At 39.5% G+C, this 11025-nt stretch overlaps 1 pseudogene; it reads left to right on the top strand.

The window, feature by feature from the left end:
- Positions 1–721, top strand: LOC136283463 (uncharacterized; annotated as a pseudogene).
- Positions 722–11025: the final 10304 nt, after the last annotated feature.

Raw genomic sequence — 11025 nt, 5'->3', positions numbered from 1 at the left:
ATGGCAATTACAAAAAGAAAGGCACTGGTTCAGAGCAACAGCAGTGAAGGCCAAGAGCAATGACTATTTGAAGAGATTGTTTCTACTTTGATAAGACTTAGGCTTGGCTTGTTTTGGAAGGATCAAGCACATAGGTTAAATATTTCCGAAACTACTGGTTGTGTTGTGCTTAATACTTAGGTTTGCTTTGTGAGGATTGAAATTCAAGCCCTAAATTTGCATTTCTAGGGAAAAGATCTTACATCAGTACATGCCAAACATTTTTAAGGAACTTGAAATTTGAGCTGAGAGCCCTTCCTTACTTGACATGCAGCCAGTGTGTAATTCTTTATACAAAGGCTCGACCACTATGAAAGGTCTTGGTTGTCTTTAACACACTGGTGCTGTAGGATTCCTAAGTGAACTATACTCTGGAAGTGCAAGTGTCAAGACGCTAACCAAAATGTCCGGTGTAATTGAACCCTGGCAATGATGTAATGGCAGACAAAGACTTCAACATGCAAGATGATTTTGCTGCAATAGGGGTGACTGTAAATGTACACTCGTTTCTAAAGAAAAACTCAGTTCAGCAGAGAAGAAATGGAACACAACAAGAAAATTGTTGGTCTAAGAATACATGTGGAGAGTTGAATTGAAAGGATTAAAAATCTGACATATATTTGACAGCAGAATTCCTATAACACAAGCTCCTATTGATAGTGGTATGTTTATCATTATATGAGCAGTTATACTTTATTAAATTCTCCAGAGGCTTTTCATAATTTTAATTACAATGTAAAAAAGGATATTTAAAGAATAAAAAAGGATATTTAAAGAATAAAAAAGTTATAGGAATATCATAATGCATGTGATAATTATAGTTAAAAACAATACTCCTTAAAGATATTCTTTGAAACTAGCTTAAAAACTTGGAAAGAGTCAAGATGTCCAATACTGTGGGAAGATTGTTCCACACTGTAACTGCTCTATACAAGAAACTGCGCTAACCTGCAGACGAACAGTACTTTTGAAATATCAAACAGATTCTTATTTCTAGTGTTGCAGTGGTGGATGTCTGATATTATGATAAACCTGTCATTCAAGTATGATGGAGCTAGACCTTTGAGGCACTTAAAGGCCACAGCAGCATCTCTTAACCTTAGGATCTGATGTATTGTTTTCCAGTCCAACTGCTTCAAAGCTGGCATTACATGTCTGATCATATTTCTTTGTGTTAGTTATAGTACATGAGGCAGAGTTTTGCACGTTTTGTAATTTTGTAATGCTCTTCTTTGATGTGTTACACCACACAGATGAACCATACAACCTACTGAAAACTAAAGCATTTACAACTTTTATCAGAGACTGCTTATCAGGTAATTGTGAAGAACAGCTCCCTTCACCGACAGTTGGCCGACTGTTGGTTATCTGTCGGCCGACTTTTGGTAATCTGTCAGCTGACTGTTGGTGATCTGTCGGCCGACTGTTGGCCGACAGTTGGCCAACTGTCGACCAACACCTTACTGACAGTTGACCAACAGATTTATTTAGATTTTTCTGAAAAGATTACTTCCTGCAGGACATCTGTTGGCCAACAGTCGACTGACTGACGGTTGACTGTTGGTGATATGTCGGTAAGGTGTTGGCAATCTGTCGGTAGAATGTCAGTGACTTCATGCCGATTATTATCTCGAAAAGTGTATGATTTATAACCCTTGATAATTGCATAGAAAAGATAAAATGAAGCTCTCAATAGTCGCTGGCTCTTTTATGTTAGTTCAGCACAATTTCTAGGCAATTTCTCTTCCAACACTCACTTCAATTCTCGGTTCGACGTATATATGACGTACCAAAATACCAAAAATTATGATCGTATTGTATTATAGGGCGATTCTTAACTGCACTTTTTGATGGAGAATATTAACACACTTTGGTTTAATGCACAGGGAATGTTCGTGTGCCTTTAAGTTTTAGTGGCATTTTGAAAAATTTTAAGCATTTATAGTAAGTTTTACATTGATTTTTGAGTGCAAAAATGCACTAGTAAAGTTACTTCACTGCCTGTCGCTAACCTGTTGGTGGCCTGTTGGTTTAGTGTCGGCCAACTGTCGGCAGACTGTTGGCTGACAGTTGGCCGACTGTTGGTGGAGGGGAGCTACTCTTCACAATTACCGCTTATCAAATATGTTTTCACTCGATTTATCTGACATAGGTTGGCAGTGCATTTTAACACAACTATGGTGACATGCTCATTATAAGTTAGAGTAGAGTCCAATATTTTGCTGAGATCTCTGGCTGAGGGTACTAGCATTATCTGTTTCCCAAGGAGAGTTGCATGGAAGTCTTTTGGTATTTTCTTCAGCATCTGATGTGTTCCTAAGAGAAGGAGTTTTGTCTTATCTGGGTTTATTAAGAGACTGCATGTGCAGCACCAGGCAGCAATATCCTGTAGATCTGCAGCCAGAGGAGCAGCAGCATTCTCTGAGTTCTGAACTTACTTGGAAGGTCAGGTACAGTTTAAAATCATCTATGTTAGATTCCAGGGAACACATGTTAGAGATGCTTGGTACATCAATTATGTAGGTGTTAAACAGTGCTGGTCCAAGAAAATATCCTTGGGGAACACTACGTACCATCATCTGGAACTCTGACACCTAGGATCCATCACAAACAGACTGAGTTCACTCCAACAGATAGCTCTTAAACCAGTAAAGTGAGACATTAGAAAGGCCAAGGACTCTTAGCTTTGCTAGAAGAAGTGAATGGTCTAAACTGTCAAATGCTTGTTAGAGATTTAGTAGTACTTGGGCAGTGATTTCTTTCTTGTTTACAGCTTCAAGAATCATGCTTGTTGTAAGGATGTTTGAGTGTAGTTTTTTGTTTCCACTCTGATGTTGGGACAAGCTCTTCTTTCGCTCCATGTATCCAGTAAGCTGGTGACAGGCGGCTCATTTGCACTCTTTGGAAAATGCAAGCAATAGCTACAGAGGCGACTGTTGTTTGATACCTCATGATCCTCCTCCTTCAACAGTGGAATGACAAATGCCTCTTTCCAAGTCATTGGAATTATGAAAGTAAGGAGAGAATGATTGACAATCTCTGTCAATGTAAAAAGAATACAATTCATAGCATCCTTCATTGGAACTTTGTCGAGCTCAGGTGCCTTATTGGAGGGAAAGGAATGTACAATCTTGGGTATCTTCAAAGAAGAAACAGGATGGAATTGAAATTCCTCAGTTGCAAAAGCAGTGGCAGCAGAAGGTGTCTGAGGGTAAACTATTTGCAATCACTAGGGATTTTACTCTTTCTGCTGCATGGGTGCCAACTGATGTGAAAAATCATTAAACTCATGTGGTCTCTGTAACAAACATCTGTTGCTGTATTTGATAGTGGTATTTGTGGTCGTTTTGTTGGTGACCAGGTCTCCATCTGTTGTACCTAGGAGAAAAATTCTCTCAGTGATTAGTTCATTCATTTAGGACGATAAGTTTCACTTCCACAAATCCACTTGAACTTGGCTCAGGGGAGTTGGCATGGTATACTAAGCCATCAGGAGATGTAGCAAGGAAATTGTAATAAACCAAGGACACGAATATTGTAGATCTACATGCTTTTTAATGAAGTCGAAGAGGAGAACTGAAATCATACATTGCACAACAGGGATATCTGATTACTGATCACATGATTCTGCACGTGACTAGATTATAACATTCCTCCCCCTTAAGACTTTTGCTAAACTGAAACAAAAAAAAGTACACACAAAAAGTAAACAATGCTGAACTGAAGCGTAATAAAACCAATCATTAATGTTTTTCCACGCAATGTACGTCACGCAACAATTCTCGTCGATTGCCAATCAATGTTCGTGAGTAATGTCACATAATTTTTTTTTTCTTTTTCTAAAGTTCATAGTCCTTGAAACATTCCGGCAGACGACGGTTGCGGACTGGGCATGATAGTTTAGCCTCTTGTGTGTCAGGCGAACTCACGACCAGTTCGGCTGGAACACTCGGTTGCGTTGTGTCTGTTGTGCAATTGGGGAGCACTCCTGGTACTAAGATCTCAGGATTTGATATTGTTGGGTCTTGGTTGTGGTTCTTCCGCACATGGTCCTGATGTCGTCGAACAACTCGACCATCTGGTAATTCAACTAGGGCTGAGATTGAGCCTGTTGTCTGCACCACAGTTCCTTTCTGCCAGGACTTGGGGGAACTGAAGTCTTTTATGAACACAGGATCACTGGCTTCAAAATCTCTGTGTTTGGCATGGTGTGTCTCACCAGACTTGCAGTGTTGGGAACTATAAGATTGAGCTTAGTTTTCAGCTTTCTTTTCATCAGTAGCTCTGCTGGGGGAACCCCTGTGGTTGTGTGTGGCGTTGTTCTGTATTTAAGCAGAAAACGTGACAACTTGTCTTGCATGGTTCCCTCTTCCATTTTCTCTACCCCTTCTTTGAAGGCTCTAACTGCCCGCTCTGCATGGCCATTCGAAGCTGGATGGTATGGCGAGACTTTGGTGTGTTTGACGCCGTTTTTTGAGAGGAAATTCTCAAATTCTGCACTTGTGAAGTTGGGACCATTGTCACTGACTATGGTCTCTGGAAGGCCATGGGTCGCAAAGATTTCCTTTAACTTCACTATTGTGGCAGCTGATGTTGTACTTCGCATTATGTGGACCTCCATCCATTTGGAATGAGCATCAATCACCACTAAATACATGTGACCTTTGTAAGGCCCTTCTCGTTAAAGAGCTCCTCCAGCGGCTTGTGATCAGTCTGTATGGTGAACTTCTGACCGTACAAGAACTGATTAAACTTCTTCACATGAAGATAATTGCCAAAGCCTCTTTTTCAATAGTGGAATAACCACGCTCAGCTTTGTTCAACGATCTTGAGACATAACCAATTGGGCGCTCTGCTTCATCCGCCATCCGGTGAGAGAGTACTGCCCCTACTCCATAATCGGAGGCATCACTCGCCAAGATCAGTTCCAAATCTGGCTGGAAGTGCACTAGGAGGTTTGCAGACTGAAGTAGTTTCTTGGATTTATTGAAGGCCATCTGCTGTTCAGTCTTCCAACACCACTTTGTACCTTGTCTAAGGAGCTTGTGGAGTGGTTCAAGTACTGTGGCAGTAATTACGATTTCTCCGACTCCTTAAATTCCCCAACGATCCCGTAGGTTGCCATGTTTATCCTCGTCGCCAATGTAATTAACCAAGGACACGAATATTGTAGATCTACATGCTTTTTAATGAGGTCAAAGAAGAGAACTGAGATCATACATTGCACAACAGGAATATGCGATTACTGATCACATGATTCTACACGTGACTAGATTATAACAGAAATGATGTGATTTGTTAACAAAGAGTATTTTAATGCAGTTATTCTTATTATTTAATGCAGGTTCCAGTTTTCATTTACTGATTAACCAAGTTTCTTCTTTGTGTGTTGTTGGTGTTGTGCTTTGTGGAGCTCAAGTTTGTTAACAAGAAAAATAAAGGAGTGCTGACTTTAAATGAGCCAACTACATATCCTCTCCAAGTAGTATTATGAAAATTAAATAAATAAGTAAATAGATAAATAAATAAATAAATAATAAAAAATAGATAAATATGAAAAAATATGATAATGGTTCCCATCTTTTTCTAAAGTCTTAAAGTTTCTTATTTTTCAAGGCAATGAGCTTTTCAGTCTCCTGTTTAGCCCTTTGGACCCTAAGGGGGTCACTATTTTTCTAGTCAAATTTAAACAATACTTTGGAAGCTTTTTGAGGACTAACATTTTATTTAGACATATACAAAGTATACATTTGTGGAGAGGTTATAAATGTTTCTTTTTACCTGAAAGTGGCTTTGTATATAATGATGTCGTAGGGGATGATGTCATACAAACAAATATGGAAAAATGGTGAAAAAAAGAAAAAACTCCCTGAAATACCACTCTTAGCATTGTTATCTTTTGATGCCAAGTATAGCAAACTAATTATTGATATAAGGCAACTATTTATAAACAAATGCCCAATGAAATTGCATTTGTTTGAACAAAAGACATTTGTTTCATAAGTTTACAGCTAAAAATTCTACAAAAGAAATATTTACAGTTTTATCATTTGGTACAGACTTTTGTTGATAAGATTTGTGTAATTTTGTGGTTCGTTCGTATGCTTAGTGACACAGTCTTAAAATGTGTCTGACTTCAGTGGTATTTTAGGGTTAATAGTTATGTTAGAGTGTAAGCGTCTACCATGTTGTACATCTTCAAGCCTCAGATTTGTGGGCCAATGTTTATCATACAGGGCTTTGTGTGCTGCTTTAAGTAAATGCCAGTCCAGACACTCACCCATTGGTAACTAGCCTAATTTAAATAGAGTTTTCACAGGGTTCACATAGTGACCTGTGACAAAGCTGGCAGCAGAAAACTTAATATGCTGAAGCTTTTTAAGCTGATTTTCACTGAGCAGGTAAAATACAATGTCACTTAATTCTAAGTGTCATAGGACTAACAATTTGGCAAGATGCTTTCTTAACCTATAAATAGTAAAGTTCTTGACTTTTTTAAAGCATGGCCAAGGTACCATAACATGAAGTAGCTATATGTTTGATATGGTTCTCCCATTTGAGGTTACTGTGGATGATAACCCTGAGCAACTTTGTAGATTAGACTTGCTCAAGAGAGTTGTCTCCGACAGTGAGATTAAGTGCATGATCTGTTAATCTGTGGTGGGATGACATTTGCTGGGTGAAGAGAACCATGAATTTGGTCTTATTAGGGTTCAAGGCAAGGTTAGAGTCCTTATACCATGATCCAAGTTTGGTAAGAGATTCGTTGAAATCACATGTTGTTGATTCCAATTCCCTTACTACACAGTGGGTGTAGAGAGATGTGTCATCAGCATATTGAGAACAAGATGTGGATAGATCAAGGTTGTCTCAGAGGTCTGATACACACAAATTGAAGATTCTTGGCCCAAGGATTGATCCTTGAGGTATTCCAAACTGTGACAATTTGAGGTGTGATTTGGTGTCATCAGTTTGTGTGAATTGTGTTCGACTAGATAAATAGCTAAAGAACCATTTAAAATAGTTTTTGGAAAATCGAGTTTGTAGAATTTCTTTAGCATTGTCTTGAAACAAACCGTATCAAAAGCCTGATAAAAATCGGTGAGAACCATCAAGGTGACCTCTTTCCTTTCATAGTATTCTTTATATCATCTCTTATCCAGTAGTGGTAGAGTGCCCTTTACATTATGTTATCATGATGAAGAGAGGCGCTATTGGTGAACTCCAACATCTGCCAGCCAAGCAACCTTTTGAACACCTTAGTTCGTCATTTGTCATTGGGTTGGCAATCTTCCAAAGCTTTGGGAAGTATGCTTCAGTTATAGAACCATTAATGATCCTAGTGAGGGGGCCCACTAAGTGATTATGAATGCAGTTGGAATCTGATCAGCTCCTGTGGAACAATCGGACCTGAATACCTCTTCTCTAGTAACAGGAGAAATGTGAAATCAAGTATGGTAATCTGAATCATTGGGGAGATTTTTGATCAGTTCAGTCAGCTCAATGTCGGGGATCGCATTTATGGTAAGAGTTCTTTGCGCTGTAGATGCAAAATGACCATTCAGCTCATCAGGGTTGAGGCGCAAAGGTTTTGGGCTAGGCGAAAGAATTCTGTGGATAACCTTCCATACTTCACTTGACTTGCTTGAGTAGAGTGCTTTCTCAATAAAAGATTTACAGGCAGCTCGAATAGCAGCTTTCAGTTTGTTCCTTACTGATTGAAAGGAGTCCCACTTTGTATCAGAAGAGGTATTGTGGGCCTCATATCTGGCAGGGTCTCTCTCCTTTGGTAGGTCTTTAATGTTGAGACATTTAATCTAAGGCACTGGTGGCCTAGTAACACTTACCCTTTTAATGGGATGTTTCTTTCTATGCACTCTAGAATCAGGGAGTTGAGTGTATTTTTGTAAACAAAAAATTTATCCCTGTAACCAACAGTTTGAAACTGTGTTCTTTAATATCTGTTAACACACATGTACATTCGAAATCTTTAGCAAAACTACACAGCAATTATGATGAGTAAGGATTCTACTAAATTACAATTCCAAAGAAAGGAAATATTAACCCGATGGTTGTCCTCAACATTCATTGCATCTCATGTAAGATCAATTAGTGATAGTTTCGTTTTGTGATTGTCCAATTATAGCCTGTTAACAATTGTTGCGTTTTCACGCGCAATTAATTAATCTAGAGTGAAACACTCCCCCCGCCAAAAATTTTAGTTTAAGAGTTTGATTATCCATACGATTTTTATTAATTTCCAATGTTAAGGGTTAATTAAATTATTTCATGTGTTCAGTAAGTTTGCTGTTCCTTTTCGTCCACTAGTAGAAGCAGTACCAGTCTGTTAACTGATCTTTCGACTGTCATGTATCCTCTTCCATTATATTTATAAGCTGGTTCCCCTTGTTTAGGATTCTTGTATGCCACGTGTACTTTTCGAACTATACTGTCTTCTCCTGGAAATACTTCCGAAACTTTTTCGAGCCTCCATCAGCCCCTGATCTGGTTTGAATCTTGAATAAGGATGATATCCCCTTTTTTAAGATTCATTTTTTGTCGTGTGCCATTTTTGTTTTATATTGAGACTTGGAAAGTAATCTCTAGTCCATCTTCTCCGGAAATTATCAACAATTTTTTGAAGGAATTCATATCTGTGTTGTGGATTATTCGTTTGGCTTGGTACTCGTTATGTTGAACGTCCAAGTAAGAGATCATTGGGGCATAGGTATGATTCATCATCCAGTGAGGTTAGGTTTCTACCTATTGGTCTTTCGTTTATCAAGTTAGCAGCCTCAAAGCAAACAGTCCGCAGTTCGGAAAATGTCATCACACTTTCACCAATAGCTAATGTAATTGCTCTCTTAACTGATTGAATAAGTGCTTCAGATAAACCATTCTGTCATGGAGCGTCAGCTGATGAGAAGATCCACTTGAGACCTTGCATTACTCCAAACTGTTGAAGTGATCTCGAGTCTAGATCTTTTACTACTTTCTTTAATTCTTTATTGGCTGCTACAAGTTGAGCTCTGTTGTCCAAGTATAGTTTCAATGGATAGCCTCTAATAGATATGGAGCGTCTTAGTGCCATTAGGAATTTCTCAGAACTGTAATCAGGCGAAACATCTACATAAACAGCTCTTGTTGCAAGACAATTGAATATTAATCCGTAGGCTTTTCCTGTCATTCTTTTCTTAACTTCATCTTTTACTTTAAATGGACTAAAAAAGTTGAGAGCTGTAGCATCCCATGCTGGTGCTAGTTTTAATCTTTCCATTGGAAGGCTACTTGTTTTCTGTTCGCAAATTTTTTGTCCAATTTTTCTACAGACAAACATGGAAAGCATAGATAAATCCTCTACAAAAGACTCCTCTTTGAAGTTTTGTATATCCCATATGTGTTTAAACTACAGTTGAAGGATATGATTTGGCATTAGTGGAGATGGTGACTCTGGATCACTTAAGTACTCCACTGTTAGCGGGTGGCTGTTCATGATCGCTTCGGTCTCACAAATCAGCGTATGAAAGGATTCTCCATCCAAGGTAGTTGCATTTTTCTCCAATAGGGCTGATAATACGCTGCAAATTGTCCTGATCTGGCATTCCCATACTCTTCCTGCTTGACTGGCTGATGGGGGGTTCATTTTAAAGGTCATCCAATTGCAATTCTCTTTCAGCAACCAAGCCCTGATCTTGTTTTGATCCATAGACTGTAAGGCTTCGTGGAACTCTCATTTGGCTCCAATGAAATTCGTTCCTTGATCACTGTGCAGCTGACATACTGGAACCCTTCTGCAAATGAAACGACGCAAGGCGTTGAGGAACAAGTCAGTTTCCAAGGTGTTCGAGACTACAAGATGCATGGCTCGTGATACCATGCACGTGAAGAGGGCAACATACCGTATTTATTCACCTATAAGCCGAGCGATTTTTCCAACAAATTAAACTGAGAACAGGTAAATTCTCGCCAAGGTAGGGGGTTCGGCTTATAGCCGAGTATTTTTCGCCAAAAAAAATTTACGGGTGCTTAACAAGATTCGAAATTCAATGTTTATTCGACTATAAGCCGAGCAATTATCAACATTACCTTTTTCATCCATCCAGCCCTTCTTGTGGAACGATACTCGAACAGTGTCTGGAACAGCGAGGTCTCTTGGAGTGTGAACACCTTTGAAGATCACAGAAGGTAGAAGTTTTTTGCCACGGCAGCGACTGCGAGTGTGACTGTAAAGCTCCTCTTCTCGGCGCCGCAAGACTTCACTGGAACTGTTCTGCTGCCACTGAATTCAAGGGTTCTGCTCGACGGAAGCTCGAATCGCATAGGAGTTTCATCCATATTGAACAGCCTGGCGAGCAATTGGTCATAACGCTGCTGAAGTGCGATCACGAACTGATGGAACTGGATGGTCTTTTCTTCCAGATCTTGTGGGAGTCGCTGGGCCAGAGTTGTCTTAGTGCGAAGGCTGATGGAATGGCGCTTTTTCCATCTCTGGTACCAACCCAGTGAGGCTTTGAAGTCTGGATCACTGCTCAACTCCTTCGCTTTTAGCCGTAGAATTAATCCGCTTACAGCAATTCCTGTAAAAGATAAAAGAGATCAATTGTTTGACTTGTTTTGACAACATGAAAAACTGGCCAATCAGAAGCGGTCATTCCCACGGTTTGTGTAAACATTGCAACACGATCTGACAGATATCAGCTGATCGAAGCTTTTCATTGTTTTAAAGAAACGAAAGACTTACCTTGACTCCTGTGCTGTGAAAACCAGTCCAGTAGTGTTTGATCCAATTCAGGATACTTTGGCGAAAAGCAGCTCATCGTCTTTCGCTTTGCTGACATTTTAAGCTCACCATTAAACAGGTTCGCTTGATCTTTTTGCCAGCGACGCACCATCGATGATTCACTGATTCCGTAATCTCTAGCGATCTCGGAGTTGTTCTTGACGGCCTCTGCTTCAGCAACGACTTTTAGTTTGAACGCTAAGTTG

This window comes from Pocillopora verrucosa, chromosome 9, assembly GCF_036669915.1.
Source record: "Pocillopora verrucosa isolate sample1 chromosome 9, ASM3666991v2, whole genome shotgun sequence".
NCBI lineage: Eukaryota > Metazoa > Cnidaria > Anthozoa > Scleractinia > Pocilloporidae > Pocillopora > Pocillopora verrucosa.
Note: the sequence above shows the minus strand (reverse complement) of the source record. Positions and strands in the feature narration are given on the sequence as shown.